The sequence below is a fragment of the Chiloscyllium plagiosum genome, unplaced genomic scaffold (assembly GCF_037043375.1).
Source record: "Chiloscyllium plagiosum isolate Xiang-an unplaced genomic scaffold, Cpla_swu_hap1 HiC_scaffold_10, whole genome shotgun sequence".
Taxonomy (NCBI): Eukaryota; Metazoa; Chordata; class Chondrichthyes; order Orectolobiformes; family Hemiscylliidae; genus Chiloscyllium; species Chiloscyllium plagiosum.
In genome coordinates this window covers 117,197,865-117,215,908 of record NW_028270148.1, presented here as the reverse complement: position 1 = coordinate 117,215,908, position 18,044 = coordinate 117,197,865, and positions in this window count along the sequence as shown.

The window sequence follows — 18,044 nt, the reverse complement described above, 5'->3', positions numbered from 1 at the left end:
CAGCACTGACCATCCGACAGTGCAGCGCTGCCTCAGCACTGACCCTCAGATAGTGCGGCACTCCCTCAGTACTGACCCTCCGACAGTGCGGCACTCGCTCAGCACTGACCCTCTCTCAGGGCGGAGCTCCCTCAGCACTGACCCTTCGACAGTGCGGCGCTACCTCAGCACTGACCCTCCGACAGTGCGGCACTCCCTCAGCACTGACCCTCCGAATTTGCAGCACTCCCTCAGCACTGACCCTCCGACAGTCCGGCACTCCCTCAGCACTGACCCTCCGACATTGCGGCGCTCCCTCAGCACTGACCCACCGACAGTGTGGCTCTCCCTCAGCACTAACCCTCTGACAATGCGGTGCTCCCTCAGCACTGACTCTCCAACAATGCGGCCCTCCCTCAGCACTGACTCTCCGACAGTGCCCACTCTCTCAGGACTGACCCTCCGACAGTGCGGCGCTGCCTCAGCACTGACCCTCAGGTAGTGCGGCACTCCCTCAGTACTGACCCTCCGACAGTGCGGCATTCCCTCAGCACTGACCCTCTGACAGTGCGGCGTTCCCTCAGCACTGACTCTCTGACAGTGTTGGCGCTCCCTCAGCACTGACGTCTGACAGTGCGGCACTCCCTCAGCACTGAGCCTCCGACAGTGCCCAGTCCCTCAGCACTGACCCTTCGACAGTATGGCACTCCCTCAGCACTGACCCTCCGACAGTGCGGCACTCCCTCAGCACTGACCCTCCGACAGTGCGGCGTTCCCTCAGCACTGACCCTCCGACAGTGTGGCACTCCCTCAGCACTGACCCTCCGACTTTGCAGCACTCCCTCAGCACTGACCCTCCGACAGTCCGGCACTCCCTCAGCACTGACCCTCCGACAGTGCGGCACTCCCTCAGCACTGACCCTCCGACAGTGCGGCGCTCCCTCAGCACTGACCCTCGGACAGTGCGGCATTCCCTCAGCACTGACCCTTCGACAGTACGGCACTCCCTCAGTAATGACCCTCCGACAGTGCGGCACTCCCTCAGCACTGACCCTCCGACAGTGCGGCACTCCCCCAGCACTGACCCTTCGACAGTACGGCACTCCCTCAGCACTGACCCTCCGACAATGCGACACTCCCTCAGCACTGACCCTCCGACAATGCGGCACTCCCTCAGAACTGACTCTCCGACAGTGCGGCGCTCCCTCAGCACTGACCCTCCAACAGTGCGGCGCTCCCTCAGCACTGACCCTCCGTCAGTGTGGCACTCCCTCAGCACTAACCCTCTGACAATGCGGTGCTCCCTCAGCACTGACTCTCCAACAATGCGGCCCTCCCTCAGCACTGACACTCCAACAGTGCCCACTCTCTCAGGACTGACCCTCCGACAGTGCGGCGCTGACTCAGCACTGACCCTCAGGTAGTGCGGCACTCCCTCAGCACTGACCCTCTGACAGTGCGGCCTTCCCTCAGCACTGACCCTCTGACAGTGTTGGCGCTCCCTCAGCACTGACCCTCCGACAGTGCCCAGTCCCTCAGCACTGACCCTTGGACAGTACGGCACTCCCTCAGTAATGACCCTCTGACAGTGTCACACTCCCTCAGCACTGACCCTCCGACAGTGCCCAGTCCCTCACCACTGACCCTTCGACAGTACGGCACTCCCTCAGTAATGACCCTCCGACAGTGTGGCACTCCCTCAGCACTGACCGTCCGACAGTGCGGCGCTCCCTCAGCACTGACCCTCAGATAGTGCGGCACTCCGACAGTACTGACCCTCTCATAGTGCGGCGCTCCTTCAGCACTGAAATTCCGACAGTGCGGCACTCCCTCAGCAATGACCCTCCGACAGTGCAGCGTTCGCTCAGCACTGACCCTCCGACAGTGCGGCACTCTCTCAGCACTGACCCTCCAACAGTGCGGCACTCCCTCAGCACTGACCCTCAGGTAGTGCGGCACTCCCTCAGTACTGACCCTCTCACAGTGCGGCACTCCCTCTGCACTGACTCTCCGACAGTGCGGCACTCCCTCAGCACTGACCCTCCGACTTTGCAGCACTCCCTCAGCACTGACCCTCCGACAGTGCGGCACTCCCTCAGCACTGACCCTCCGACAGTGCGGCACTCGCTCAGCACTGACCCTCCGACAGTGCGGCGCTCCCTCAGCACTGACTCTCCGACAGTCCGGCAGTCCCTCAGCACTTACACTCCAACAGTGCCCACTCTCCCAAGACTGACCGTCCGACAATGCGGCACTCCCTCAGCGCTGACCCTCCGACAGTGCGACACTCCCTCAGCACTGACCCTCCGACTGTGCGGCGCTCCCTCAGCACTGACCCTCCGACAGTGCGACACTCCCTCAGCACTGACCCTCCGACTGTGCGGCGCTCCCTCAGCACTGACCCTCCGACAGTGCGACACTCCCTCAGCACTGACCCTCGGACTGTGCGGCGCTCCCTCAGCACTGACCCTCCGACAGTGCGGCGCTCCCTCAGCACTGACCCTCCGACAGTGCGGCGCTCCCTCAGTAATGACCCTCCGACAGTGTGGCACTCCCTCAGCACTGACCATCCGACAGTGCAGCGCTGCCTCAGCACTGACCCTCAGATAGTGCGGCACTCCCTCAGTACTGACCCTCCGACAGTGCGGCACTCGCTCAGCACTGACCCTCTCACAGGGCGGAGCTCCCTCAGCACTGACCCTTCGACAGTGCGGCGCTACCTCAGCACTGACCCTCCGACAGTGCGGCACTCCCTCAGCACTGACCCTCCGACTTTGCAGCAGTCCCTCAGCACTGACCCTCCGACAGTCCGGCACTCCCTCAGCACTGACCCTCCGACAGTGCGGCGCTCCCTCAGCACTGACCCACCGACAGTGTGGCTCTCCCTCAGCACTAACCCTCTGACAATGCGGTGCTCCCTCAGCACTGACTCTCCAACAATGCGGCCCTCCCTCAGCACTGACTCTCCGACAGTGCCCACTCTCTCAGGACTGACCCTCCGACAGTGCGGCGCTGCCTCAGCACTGACCCTCAGGTGGTGCGGCACTCCCTCAGTAATGACCCTCCGACAGTGTGGCACTCCCTCAGCACTGACCGTCCGACAGTGCGGCGCTCCCTCAGCACTGACCCTCAGATAGTGTGGCACTCCGACAGTACTGACCCTCTCACAGTGCGGCGCTCCTTCAGCACTGAAATTCCGACAGTGCGGCACTCCCTCAGCACTGACACTCCGACAGTGCGTTACTCCCTCAGCACTGACCCTCCGACAGTGCAGCGTTCGCTCAGCACTGACCCTCTGACAGTGCGGCACTCTCTCAGCACTGACCCTCCAACAGTGCGGCACTCCCTCAGCACTGACCCTCAGATAATGCGGCACTCCGACAGTACTGACCCTCTCACAGTGCGGCGCTCCTTCAGCACTGAAATTCCGACAGTGCGGCACTCCCTCAGCACTGACCCTCCGACAGTGCGGCGCTGCCTCAGCACTGACCCTCAGGTAGTGCGTCACTCCCTCAGTACTGACCCTCTCACAGTGCGGCATTCCCTCAGCACTGACCCTCTCACAGTGCGGCGTTCCCTCAGCACTGACTCTCTGACAGTGTTGGCGCTCCCTCAGCACTGACCCTCCGACAGTGCCCAGTCCCTCAGCACTGACCCTTCGACAGTACGGCACTCCGTCAGCACTGACCCTCCGACAGTGCGGCACTCCCTCAGCACTGACCCTCCGACAGTGCGGCGCTCCCTCAGCACTGACCCTCCGACAGTGCGGCACTCCCTCAGCACTGACCCTCAGATAGTGTGGCACTCCGACAGTACTGACCCTCTCACAGTGCGGCGCTCCTTCAGCACTGAAATTCCGACAGTGCGGCACTCCCTCAGCACTGACCCTCCAACAGTGCGTTACTCCCTCAGCACTGACCCTCCGACAGTGCAGCGTTCGCTCAGCACTGACCCTCCGACAGTGCGGCACTCTCTCAGCACTGACCCTCCAACAGTGCGGCACTCCCTCAGCACTGACCCTCAGACAGTGCGGCGCTCCCTCAGCACTGACCCTCGGACAGTGCGGCACTCCGACAGTACTGACCCTCTCACAGTGCGGCGCTCCTTCAGCACTGAAATTCCGACAGTGCGGCACTCCCTCAGCACTGACCCTCCGACTGTGCGGCGCTCCCGCAGCACGGACCCTCCGACAGTGCGGCACTCCCTCAGCACTGACCCTCCGACTGTGCGGCGCTCCCTCAGCACGGACCCTCCGACAGTGCGGCGCTCCCTCAGCACGGACCCTCCGACAGTGCGGCACTCCCTCAGCACTGACACTCCGACAGTGCGGTCCTCCCTCAGTACTGATCCTCCGACAGTGCGGCATTCCCTCAGCACTGACCCTCTGACAGTGTTGGCGCTCCCTCAGCACTGACCCTCTGACATGTGCGGCACTCCCTCAGCACTGACCCTCCGACTTTGCAGCACTCCCTCAGCACTGACCCTCCGACAGTCCGGCACTCCCTCAGCACTGACCCTCCGACAGTGCGGCGCTCCCTCAGTAATGACCCTCCGACAGTGTGGCACTCCCTCAGCACTGACCATCCGACAGTGCAGCGCTGCCTCAGCACTGACCCTCAGATAGTGCGGCACTCCCTCAGTACTGACCCTCCGACAGTGCGGCACTCGCTCAGCACTGACCCTCTCTCAGGGCGGAGCTCCCTCAGCACTGACCCTTCGACAGTGCGGCGCTACCTCAGCACTGACCCTCCGACAGTGCGGCACTCCCTCAGCACTGACCCTCCGAATTTGCAGCACTCCCTCAGCACTGACCCTCCGACAGTCCGGCACTCCCTCAGCACTGACCCTCCGACATTGCGGCGCTCCCTCAGCACTGACCCACCGACAGTGTGGCTCTCCCTCAGCACTAACCCTCTGACAATGCGGTGCTCCCTCAGCACTGACTCTCCAACAATGCGGCCCTCCCTCAGCACTGACTCTCCGACAGTGCCCACTCTCTCAGGACTGACCCTCCGACAGTGCGGCGCTGCCTCAGCACTGACCCTCAGGTAGTGCGGCACTCCCTCAGTACTGACCCTCCGACAGTGCGGCATTCCCTCAGCACTGACCCTCTGACAGTGCGGCGTTCCCTCAGCACTGACTCTCTGACAGTGTTGGCGCTCCCTCAGCACTGACGTCTGACAGTGCGGCACTCCCTCAGCACTGAGCCTCCGACAGTGCCCAGTCCCTCAGCACTGACCCTTCGACAGTATGGCACTCCCTCAGCACTGACCCTCCGACAGTGCGGCACTCCCTCAGCACTGACCCTCCGACAGTGCGGCGCTCCCTCAGCACTGACCCTCCGACAGTGTGGCACTCCCTCAGCACTGACCCTCCGACTTTGCAGCACTCCCTCAGCACTGACCCTCCGACAGTCCGGCACTCTCTCAGCACTGACCCTCCGACAGTGCGGCACTCCCTCAGCACTGACCCTCCGACAGTGCGGCGCTCCCTCAGCACTGACCCTCGGACAGTGCGGCATTCCCTCAGCACTGACCCTTCGACAGTACGGCACTCCCTCAGTAATGACCCTCCGACAGTGCGGCACTCCCTCAGCACTGACCCTCCGACAGTGCGGCACTCCCCCAGCACTGACCCTTCGACAGTACGGCACTCCCTCAGCACTGACCCTCCGACAATGCGACACTCCCTCAGCACTGACCCTCCGACAATGCGGCACTCCCTCAGAACTGACTCTCCGACAGTGCGGCGCTCCCTCAGCACTGACCCTCCAACAGTGCGGCGCTCCCTCAGCACTGACCCTCCGTCAGTGTGGCACTCCCTCAGCACTAACCCTCTGACAATGCGGTGCTCCCTCAGCACTGACTCTCCAACAATGCGGCCCTCCCTCAGCACTGACACTCCAACAGTGCCCACTCTCTCAGGACTGACCCTCCGACAGTGCGGCGCTGACTCAGCACTGACCCTCAGGTAGTGCGGCACTCCCTCAGCACTGACCCTCTGACAGTGCGGCCTTCCCTCAGCACTGACCCTCTGACAGTGTTGGCGCTCCCTCAGCACTGACCCTCCGACAGTGCCCAGTCCCTCAGCACTGACCCTTGGACAGTACGGCACTCCCTCAGTAATGACCCTCTGACAGTGTCACACTCCCTCAGCACTGACCCTCCGACAGTGCCCAGTCCCTCACCACTGACCCTTCGACAGTACGGCACTCCCTCAGTAATGACCCTCCGACAGTGTGGCACTCCCTCAGCACTGACCGTCCGACAGTGCGGCGCTCCCTCAGCACTGACCCTCAGATAGTGCGGCACTCCGACAGTACTGACCCTCTCATAGTGCGGCGCTCCTTCAGCACTGAAATTCCGACAGTGCGGCACTCCCTCAGCAATGACCCTCCGACAGTGCAGCGTTCGCTCAGCACTGACCCTCCGACAGTGCGGCACTCTCTCAGCACTGACCCTCCAACAGTGCGGCACTCCCTCAGCACTGACCCTCAGGTAGTGCGGCACTCCCTCAGTACTGACCCTCTCACAGTGCGGCACTCCCTCTGCACTGACTCTCCGACAGTGCGGCACTCCCTCAGCACTGACCCTCCGACTTTGCAGCACTCCCTCAGCACTGACCCTCCGACAGTGCGGCACTCCCTCAGCACTGACCCTCCGACAGTGCGGCACTCCCTCAGCACTGACCCTCCGACAGTGCGGCACTCGCTCAGCACTGACCCTCCGACAGTGCGGCGCTCCCTCAGCACTGACCCTCCGACAGTCCGGCAGTCCCTCAGCACTTACACTCCAACAGTGCCCACTCTCCCAAGACTGACCCTCCGACAATGCGGCACTCCCTCAGCGCTGACCCTCCGACAGTGCGACACTCCCTCAGCACTGACCCTCCGACTGTGCGGCGCTCCCTCAGCACTGACCCTCCGACAGTGCGACACTCCCTCAGCACTGACCCTCCGACTGTGCGGCGCTCCCTCAGCACTGACCCTCCGACAGTGCGACACTCCCTCAGCACTGACCCTCCGACTGTGCGGCGCTCCCTCAGCACTGACCCTCCGACAGTGCGGCGCTCCCTCAGCACGGACCCTCCGACAGTGCGGCACTCCCTCAGCACTGACCCTCCGACTGTGCGGCACTCCATCAGCACTGACCCTCCGACATTGTGGAACTCCCTCAGCACTGACCCTCCGACAGTGCGGCGCTACCTCAGCACTGACACTCAGGTAGTGCGGCACTCCCTCAGTACTGATCCTCTCACAGTGCAGCATTCCCTCAGTACTGACCCTCTGACAGTGCGGCGTTCCCTCAGCACTGACTCTCTGACAGTGTTGGCGCTCCCTCAGCACTGACACTCCGACAGTCCGGCACTCCATCAGCACTGACCCTCCGACATTGCGGAACTCCCTCAGCACTGACCCTCCGACAGTGCGGCACTCCATCAGCACTGACCCTCCGACATTGCGGAACTCCCTCAGCACTGACCCTCCAACAGTGCGGCACTCCCTCAGCACTGACCCTCCGACAGTGCGGCGCTACCTCAGCACTGACACTCAGGTAGTGCGGCACTCCCTCAGTACTGATCCTCTCACAGTGCAGCATTCCCTCAGTACTGACCCTCTGACAGTGCGGCGTTCCCTCAGCACTGACTCTCTGACAGTGTTGGCGCTCCCTCAGCACTGACACTCCGACAGTCCGGCACTCCATCAGCACTGACCCTCCGACATTGCGGAACTCCCTCAGCACTGACCCTCCGACAGTGCGGCACTCCCTCAGCACTGACCCTCCGACAGTGCGACACTCCCTCAGCACTGACCCTCCGACTGTGTGGCGCTCCCTCAGCACTGACCCTCCGACAGTGCGGCGCTCCCTCAGCACGGACCCTCCGACAGTGCGGCACTCCCTCAGCACTGACCCTCCGACTGTGCGGCACTCCATCAGCACTGACCCTCCGACATTGTGGAACTCCCTCAGCACTGACCCTCCGACAGTGCGGCGCTACCTCAGCACTGACACTCAGGTAGTGCGGCACTCCCTCAGTACTGATCCTCTCACAGTGCAGCATTCCCTCAGTACTGACCCTCTGACAGTGCGGCGTTCCCTCAGCACTGACTCTCTGACAGTGTTGGCGCTCCCTCAGCACTGACACTCCGACAGTCCGGCACTCCATCAGCACTGACCCTCCGACATTGCGGAACTCCCTCAGCACTGACCCTCCGACAGTGCGGCACTCCATCAGCACTGACCCTCCGACATTGCGGAACTCCCTCAGCACTGACCCTCCAACAGTGCGGCACTCCCTCAGCACTGACCCTCCGACAGTGCGGCGCTACCTCAGCACTGACACTCAGGTAGTGCGGCACTCCCTCAGTACTGATCCTCTCACAGTGCGGCATTCCCTCAGCACTGACCCTCTGACAGTGCGGCGTTCCCTCAGCACTGACCCTCTGACAGTGCGGCGTTCCCTCAGCACTGACTCACTGACAGTGTTGGCGCTCCCTCAGCACTGACCCTCTGACAGTGCGGCACTCCCTTAGCACTGACCCTCCGAAAGTGCGGCACTCCCTCAGCACTGACGCTCCGACAGTGTGGCACTCCCTCAGCACTGACCCTCCAACAGTACGGCACTCCCTCAGCACTGATCGTCCGACAGTGCGGCGCTCTCTCAGCACTGATCGTCCGACAGTGTGGCACTCCCTCAGCACTGACCCTCCGACAGTGCGGCACTCCCTCAGCACTGACACTCCGACAGTGCGGCACTCCCTCAGCACTGACCCTCCGTCAGTGCAGCACTCCCTCTGCAGTGACCATCCGACAGTGCAGCACTCCCTCTCTGCACTGACCCTCTGACAGTGCACAGTCCCTCAGCACTGACCCTCCAACAGTGCCCAGTCCCTCAGCACTGAACCTCTGACAGTGTGGCACTCCCTCAGCACTGACCGACTGACAATGCAGCGCTCACTCAGTACTGACCCTCAGATAGTGTGGCACTCCCTCAGTACTGACCCTCCGACAAAGCGGCACTCTCTCAGCACTGACCATCCGACAGTCCGGCACTCCTTCAGCACTGACATTCCGACAGTGCGGCACTCCCTCAGCACTGACCTTCCGACAGTGCGGCACTCCCTCAGCACTGATCCTCCGACAGTGCGGCACTCCCTCAGCACTGATCCTCAGACAGTCCGTCACTCCCTCAGCACTGATCCTCCGACAGTGCGGCACTCCCTCAGTACTGACCATCCGATAGTGCGGCACACCCTCAGCACTGACCCTCAGACAATGCGGCACTCCCTCAGTACTGACCCTCCGACAGTGCAGCGTTCGCTCAGCACTGACTCTCTGACAGTGCGGCACTCCCTCAGCATTGACCCTCCAACAGTACGGTGCTCCCTCAGCACTGACCCGCCGAACAGTGCCCACTCCCTCAGCACTGACCCTCCATTAGTGCAGCACTCCCTCTGCACTGACCCTCCGACAGTGCAGCACTCCCTCTGCACTGACCCTCCGACAGTGCACAGTCCCTCAGCACTGACCCTCCGACAGTGCCCAGTCCCTCAGCACTGACCCTCCGATAGTGCGGCAATCCCTCAGCACTGACCCTCCGACAGTGCGGTCCTCCCTCAGTACTGATCCTCCGACAGTGCACACTGACCCTCCGACAGTGCGGCACTCCCTCAGCACTGACCCTCCGACAGTACGGCACTCCCTCAGAAATGACCCTCCGACAGTGTGGCACTCCCTCAGCACTGACCGTCCGACAATGCAGCGCTCCCTCAGCACTGACCCTCCGATAGTGCGGCACTCCCTCAGTACTGACCCTCCGACAGTGCGGCACTCCCTCAGCACTGACCCTCTCACAGTGCGGCGCGCCCTCAGCACTTACCCTCCGACAGTGCGGCACTCGCTCAGCACTGACCCTCTCACAGAGCAGAGCTCCCTCAGCACTGACCCTCCGACAGTGCGGCACTCCCTCAGCACTGATCCTCCGACAGTGCGGCGCTCCCTCAGCACTGACCCTCCGACAGTGCGGCACTCCCTCAGCACTGATCATCCGACAGTGCGGCACTCCCTTGGCACTGATCCTCCGACAGTGCGGCACTCCCTTGGCACTGACCCTCCGACAGTGCGGCACTCCCTCAGCACTGACCCTCCGACAGTGCGGCACTCCCTCAGCACTGACGCTCCGACAGTGCGGCACTCACTCAGCACTGACCCTCCGACAGTGCGGCACTCCCTCAGCACTGACCCTCCGACAGTGCGGCGCTCCCTCAGCACTGACCCTCCGACAGTGCGGCACTCCCTCAGCACTGATCCTCCGACAGTGCGGCACTCCCTTGGCACTGACCCTCCGACAGTGCGGCACTCCCTTGGCACTGATCCTCCGACAGTGCGGCACTCCCTTGGCACTGACCCTCCGACAGTGCGGCACTCCCTCAGCACTGACCCTCCGACAGTGCTGCACTCCCTCAGCACTGACGCTCCGACAGTGCGGCACTCACTCAGCACTGACCCTCCGACAGTCCGGCAATCCCTCAGTACTGACCCTCCGACAGTGCAGCATTCGCTCAGCACTGACCCTCCGACAGTGCGGCACTCCCTCAGCACTGACCCTCCGACAGTGCGGCACTCCCTCAGCACTGACCCTCCGACAGTGCGGCACTCCCTCAGCACTGACGCTCCGACAGTGCAGCACTCACTCAGCACTGACCCTCCGACAGTCCGGCAATCCCTCAGTACTGACCCTCCGACAGTGCGGCACTCCCTCAGTACTGACCCTCCAACAGTACGGTGCTCCCTCAGCACTGACCCGCCGAACAGTGCCAACTCCCTCAGCACTGACCCTCCGACAGTGCAGCACTCCTTCTGCACTGACCCTCCGACAGTGCACAGTCCCTCAGCACTGACCCTCCGACAGTGCCCAGTCCCTCAGCACTGACCCTCCGACAGTGCCCAGTCCCTCAGCACTGACCCTCCGATAGTGCGGCAATCCCTCAGCACTGACCCTCCGATAGTGCGGTCCTCCCTCAGTACTGATCCTCCGACAGTGCAGCGTTCCCTCAGCACTGACCCTCCGACAGTGCGGCACTTCCTCAGCACTTCCCCTCCGACAGTGCCCAGTCCCTCAGCACTGACCCGTTGACAGTACGGCACTCCCTCAGAAATGACCCTCCGACAGTGTGGCACTCCCTCAGCATCGATCCTCCGACAGTCCGTCACTCCCTCAGCACTGATCCTCCGACAGTGCGGCACTCCCTCAGTACTGACCATCCGACAGTGCGGCACACCCTCAGCACTGACCCTCAGACAATGCGGCACTCCCTCAGTACTGACCCTCCGACAGTGCAGCGTTCGCTCAGCACTGTCTCTCCGACAGTGCGGCACTCCCTCAGCACTGACCCTCCAACAGTACGGTGCTCCCTCAGCACTGACCCTCCGACAGTGCACAGTCCCTCAGCACTTAACCTCCGACAGTGCCCAGTCCCTCAGCACTGACCCTCCGATAGTGCGGCAATCCCTCAGTACTGATCCTCCGACAGTGCAGCGTTCCCTCAGCACTGACCCTCCGACAGTGCGGCAATCCCTCAGCACTGACCCTCCGACAGTGCGGCAATCCCTCAGCACTGACCCTCCGACAGTGCGGCACACCCTCAGCACTGACCCTCTAACAGTGCGGCGCTCCCTCAGCACTGACCCTCCGACAGTGCGGCAATCCCTCAGCACTGACCCTCCGACAGTGCGGCACTCCCTCAGCACTGACCCTCCGACAAAGCGGCACTCCTTCAGCACTGACCCTCCGACAGTGTGGCACTCCCTCAGCACTGACCGTCCGACAATGCAGCGCTCCCTCAGCACTGACCCTCCGATAGTGCGGCACTCCCTCAGCACTGACCCTCTCACAGTGCGGCGCGCCCTCAGCACTTACCCTCCGACAGTGCGGCACTCCCTCAGCACTGATCATCCGACAGTGCGGCACTCCCTTGGCACTGATCCTCCGACAGTGCGGCACTCCCTTGGCACTGACCCTCCGACAGTGCGGCACTCCCTCAGCACTGACCCTCCGACAGTGCGGCACTCCCTCAGCACTGACGCTCCGACAGTGCGGCACTCACTCAGCACTGACCCTCCGACAGTGCGGCACTCCCTCAGCACTGACCCTCCGACAGTGCGGCGCTCCCTCAGCACTGACCCTCCGACAGTGCGGCACTCCCTCAGCACTGATCCTCCGACAGTGCGGCACTCCCTTGGCACTGACCCTCCGACAGTGCGGCACTCCCTTGGCACTGATCCTCCGACAGTGCGGCACTCCCTTGGCACTGACCCTCCGACAGTGCGGCACTCCCTCAGCACTGACCCTCCGACAGTGCTGCACTCCCTCAGCACTGACGCTCCGACAGTGCAGCACTCACTCAGCACTGACCCTCCGACAGTCCGGCAATCCCTCAGTACTGACCCTCCGACAGTGCGGCACTCCCTCAGTACTGACCCTCCAACAGTACGGTGCTCCCTCAGCACTGACCCGCCGAACAGTGCCAACTCCCTCAGCACTGACCCTCCGACAGTGCAGCACTCCTTCTGCACTGACCCTCCGACAGTGCACAGTCCCTCAGCACTGACCCTCCGACAGTGCCCAGTCCCTCAGCACTGACCCTCCGACAGTGCCCAGTCCCTCAGCACTGACCCTCCGATAGTGCGGCAATCCCTCAGCACTGACCCTCCGATAGTGCGGTCCTCCCTCAGTACTGATCCTCCGACAGTGCAGCGTTCCCTCAGCACTGACCCTCCGACAGTGCGGCACTTCCTCAGCACTTCCCCTCCGACAGTGCCCAGTCCCTCAGCACTGACCCGTTGACAGTACGGCACTCCCTCAGAAATGACCCTCCGACAGTGTGGCACTCCCTCAGCATCGATCCTCCGACAGTCCGTCACTCCCTCAGCACTGATCCTCCGACAGTGCAGCACTCCCTCAGTACTGACCATCCGACAGTGCGGCACACCCTCAGCACTGACCCTCAGACAATGCGGCACTCCCTCAGTACTGACCCTCCGACAGTGCAGCGTTCGCTCAGCACTGTCTCTCCGACAGTGCGGCACTCCCTCAGCACTGACCCTCCAACAGTACGGTGCTCCCTCAGCACTGACCCTCCGACAGTGCACAGTCCCTCAGCACTTACCCTCCGACAGTGCCCAGTCCCTCAGCACTGACCCTCCGATAGTGCGGCAATCCCTCAGTACTGATCCTCCGACAGTGCAGCGTTCCCTCAGCACTGACCCTCCGACAGTGCGGCAATCCCTCAGCACTGACCCTCCGACAGTGCGGCAATCCCTCAGCACTGACCCTCCGACAGTGCGGCACACCCTCAGCACTGACCCTCTAACAGTGCGGCGCTCCCTCAGCACTGACCCTCCGACAGTGCGGCAATCCCTCAGCACTGACCCTCCGACAGTGCGGCACTCCCTCAGCACTGACCCTCCGACAAAGCGGCACTCCTTCAGCACTGACCTTCCGACAGTGCGGCACTCCCACAGCACTGACCCTCCGACAGTGCGGCACTCCCTCAGCACTGACCCTCCGACAGTGCGGCACTCCCTCAGCACTGACCCTCCGTCAGTGCAGCACTCCCTCAGCACTGACCCTCCGACAGTGCAGCACTCCCTCTGCACTGACCCTCCGACAGTGCACAGTCCCTCAGCACTGACCCTCCGACAGTGCCCAGTCCCTCAGCACTGACCCTCCGATAGTGCGGCAATCCCTCAGCACTGACCCTCCGACAGTGCGGTCCTCCCTCAGTACTGATCCTCCGACAGTGCACACTGACCCTCCGACAGTGCGGCACTCCCTCAGCACTGACCCTCCGACAGTACGGCACTCCCTCAGAAATGACCCTCCGATAGTGTGGCACTCCCTCAGCACTGACCGTCCGACAATGCAGCGCTCCCTCAGCACTGACCCTCCGATAGTGCGGCACTCCCTCAGTACTGACCCTCCGACAGTGCGGCACTCCCTCAGCACTGACCCTCTCACAGTGCAGCGCGCCCTCAGCACTTACCCTCCGACAGTGCGGCACTCGCTCAGCACTGACCCTCTCACAGAGCAGAGCTCCCTCAGCACTGACCCTCCGACAGTGCGGCACTCCCTCAGCACTGATCCTCCGACAGTGCGGCGCTCCCTCAGCACTGACCCTCCGACAGTGCGGCACTCCCTCAGCACTGATCATCCGACAGTGCGGCACTCCCTTGGCACTGATCCTCCGACAGTGCGGCACTCCCTTGGCACTGACCCTCCGACAGTGCGGCACTCCCTCAGCACTGACCCTCCGACAGTGCGGCACTCCCTCAGCACTGACGCTCCGACAGTGCGGCACTCCCTCAGCACTGACCCTCCGACAGTGCGGCACTCCCTCAGCACTGACCCTCCGACAGTGCGGCGCTCCCTCAGCACTGACCCTCCGACAGTGCGGCACTCCCTCAGCACTGATCCTCCGACAGTGCGGCACTCCCTTGGCACTGACCCTCCGACAGTGCGGCACTCCCTTGGCACTGATCCTCCGACAGTGCGGCACTCCCTTGGCACTGACCCTCCGACAGTGCGGCACTCCCTCACCACTGACCCTCCGACAGTGCTGCACTCCCTCAGCACTGACGCTCCGACAGTGCGGCACTCACTCAGCACTGACCCTCCGACAGTCCGGCAATCCCTCAGTACTGACCCTCCGACAGTGCAGCATTCGCTCAGCACTGACCCTCCGACAGTGCCCAGTCCCTCAGCACTGACCCTCCGATAGTGCGGCACTCCCTCAGCACTGACCCTCCAACAGTACGGTGCTCCCTCAGCACTGACCCGCCGAACAGTGCCAACTCCCTCTGCACTGACCCTCCGACAGTGCAGCACTCCTTCTGCACTGACCCTCCGACAGTGCACAGTCCCTCAGCACTGACCCTCCGACAGTGCCCAGTCCCTCAGCACTGACCCTCCGACAGTGCCCAGTCCCTCAGCACTGACCCTCCGATAGTGCGGCAATCCCTCAGCACTGACCCTCCGATAGTGCGGTCCTCCCTCAGTACTGATCCTCCGACAGTGCAGCGTTCCCTCAGCACTGACCCTCCGACAGTGCGGCACTTCCTCAGCACTTCCCCTCCGACAGTGCCCAGTCCCTCAGCACTGACCCGTTGACAGTACGGCACTCCCTCAGAAATGACCCTCCGACAGTGTGGCACTCCCTCAGCATCGATCCTCCGACAGTCCGTCACTCCCTCAGCACTGATCCTCCGACAGTGCGGCACTCCCTCAGTACTGACCATCCGACAGTGCGGCACACCCTCAGCACTGACCCTCAGACAATGCGGCACTCCCTCAGTACTGACCCTCCGACAGTGCAGCGTTCGCTCAGCACTGTCTCTCCGACAGTGCGGCACTCCCTCAGCACTGACCCTCCAACAGTACGGTGCTCCCTCAGCACTGACCCTCCGACAGTGCACAGTCCCTCAGCACTTACCCTCCGACAGTGCCCAGTCCCTCAGCACTGACCCTCCGATAGTGCGGCAATCCCTCAGTACTGATCCTCCGACAGTGCAGCGTTCCCTCAGCACTGACCCTCCGACAGTGCGGCAATCCCTCAGCACTGACCCTCCGACAGTGCGGCAATCCCTCAGCACTGACCCTCCGACAGTGCGGCACACCCTCAGCACTGACCCTCTAACAGTGCGGCGCTCCCTCAGCACTGACCCTCCGACAGTGCGGCAATCCCTCAGCACTGACCCTCCGACAGTGCGGCACTCCCTCAGCACTGACCCTCCGACAAAGCGGCACTCCTTCAGCACTGACCTTCCGACAGTGCGGCACTCCCTCAGCACTGACCCTCCGACAGTGCGGCACTCCCTCAGCACTGACCCTCCGACAGTGCGGCACTCCCTCAGCACTGACCCTCCGTCAGTGCAGCACTCCCTCAGCACTGACCCTCCGTCAGTGCAGCACTCCCTCTGCAGTGACCATCCGACAGTGCAGCACTCCCTCTCTGCACTGACCCTCTGACAGTGCACAGTCCCTCAGCACTGACCCTCCAAAAGTGCCCAGTCCCTCAGCACTGAACCTCCGACAGTGTGGCACTCCCTCAGTAATGACCCTCCGACAGTGTGGCCCTCCCTCAGCACTGACCCTCCGACAGTGCGGCACTCCCTCAGCACTGACCCTCCGACAGTGCGGCACTCCCTCAGCACTGACCCTCCGTCAGTGCAGCACTCCCTCTGCAGTGACCATCCGACAGTGCGGCACTCCCTCAGCACTGACCCTCCGACAGTGCGGCACTCCCTCAGCACTGACCCTCCGACAGTGCGGCACTCCCTCAGCACTGACCCTCCGTCAGTGCAGCACTCCCTCAGCACTGACCCTCCGTCAGTGCAGCACTCCCTCAGCACTGACCCTCCGACAGTGCGGCACTCCCTCAGCCCTGATCCTCCGACAGTGCAGCACTCCCTCAGCCCTGATCCTCCGACAGTGCGGCACTCCCTCAGCACTGTTCCTCCGACAGCGCGGCACTCCCTCAGTACTGACCATCCGATAGTGCGGCACTCCCTCAGCACTGACACTCCGACAGTGCCCACTCCCTCAGCACTGACCGCCCGACAGTCCGGCAGTCCTTCAGCACTGACCTTCCGACAGTGCGGCACTCCCTCAGCACTGACCGTCCGACAGTGCGGCACTCCCTCAGCACTGACCCTCTAACAGTGCGGCACTCCCTTAGCACTGACCCTCCGACAGTGCGGCACTCCCTCAGCACGGACCCTCCGACAGTACAGCACTCCCTCAGTAATGACCCTCCGACAGTGTGGCACTCCCTCAGCACTGACGCTCCGAGAGTGCGGCACTCCCTCAGCTCTGACCCTCCGACAGTCCGGCACTGCCTCAGTACTAACCCTCCGACAGTGCGGCGCTCCCTCAGCACTGACCGTCCGACATTGCGGCACTCCCTCAGCACTGACCCTCCGACAGTGCCCAGTCCCTCAGCACTGACCGTTCGACAATACGGCACTCCCTCAGTAATGACCTTCCGACAGTGCGGCACTCCCTCAGCAATGACCGTTTCACAGGGCGGCACTCCCTCAGCACTGACCCTCCGACAGTGCGGCGCTCCCTCAGCATTGACCCTCTAACAGTGCGGCACTCCCTCAGCACTGACCCTCCGACAGTCTAGCACTCCCTCAGTACTGACCCTCCGACAGTGCGGCGCTCCCTCAGCATTGACCCTCTAACAGTGCGGCACTCCCTCAGCACTGACCCTCCGACAGTCTAGCACTCCCTCAGTACTGACCATCCAACAGTGCAGCGTTCGCTCAGCACTGACTCTCCAACAGTGCAGCGCTCCCTCAGCACTGACCCTCCAACAGTCCGGCACTCCCTCAGCACTGACACTCAGACAATGCGGCACTCCCTCAGTACTGACCCTCCGACAGTGCAGCGTTCGCTCAGCACTGACTCTCCGACAGTGCGGCACTCCCTCAGCACTGACCCTCCAACAGTACGGTGCTCCCTCAGCACTGACCCTCCGACAGTGCGGCACTCCTTCTGCACTGACCCTCCGACAGTGCACAGTCCCTCAGCACTGACCCTCCGACAGTGCCCAGTCCCTCAGCACTGACCCTCCGACAGTGCCCAGTCCCTCAGCACTGACCCTCCGATAGTGCGGCAATCCCTCAGCACTGACCCTCCGATAGTGCGGTCCTCCCTCAGTACTGATCCTCCGACAGTGCAGCGTTCCCTCAGCACTGACACTCCGACAGTGCGGCACTCCCTCAGCACTTACCCTCCGACAGTGCCCAGTCCCTCAGCACTGACCCGTTGACAGTACGGCACTCCCTCAGAAATGACCCTCCGACAGTGTGGCACTCCCTCAGCATCGATCCTCCGACAGTCCGTCACTCCCTCAGCACTGATCCTCCGACAGTGCGGCACTCCCTCAGTACTGACCATCCGACAGTGCGGCACACCCTCAGCACTGACCCTCAGACAATGCGGCACTCCCTCAGTACTGACCCTCCGACAGTGCAGCGTTCGCTCAGCACTGTCTCTCCGAC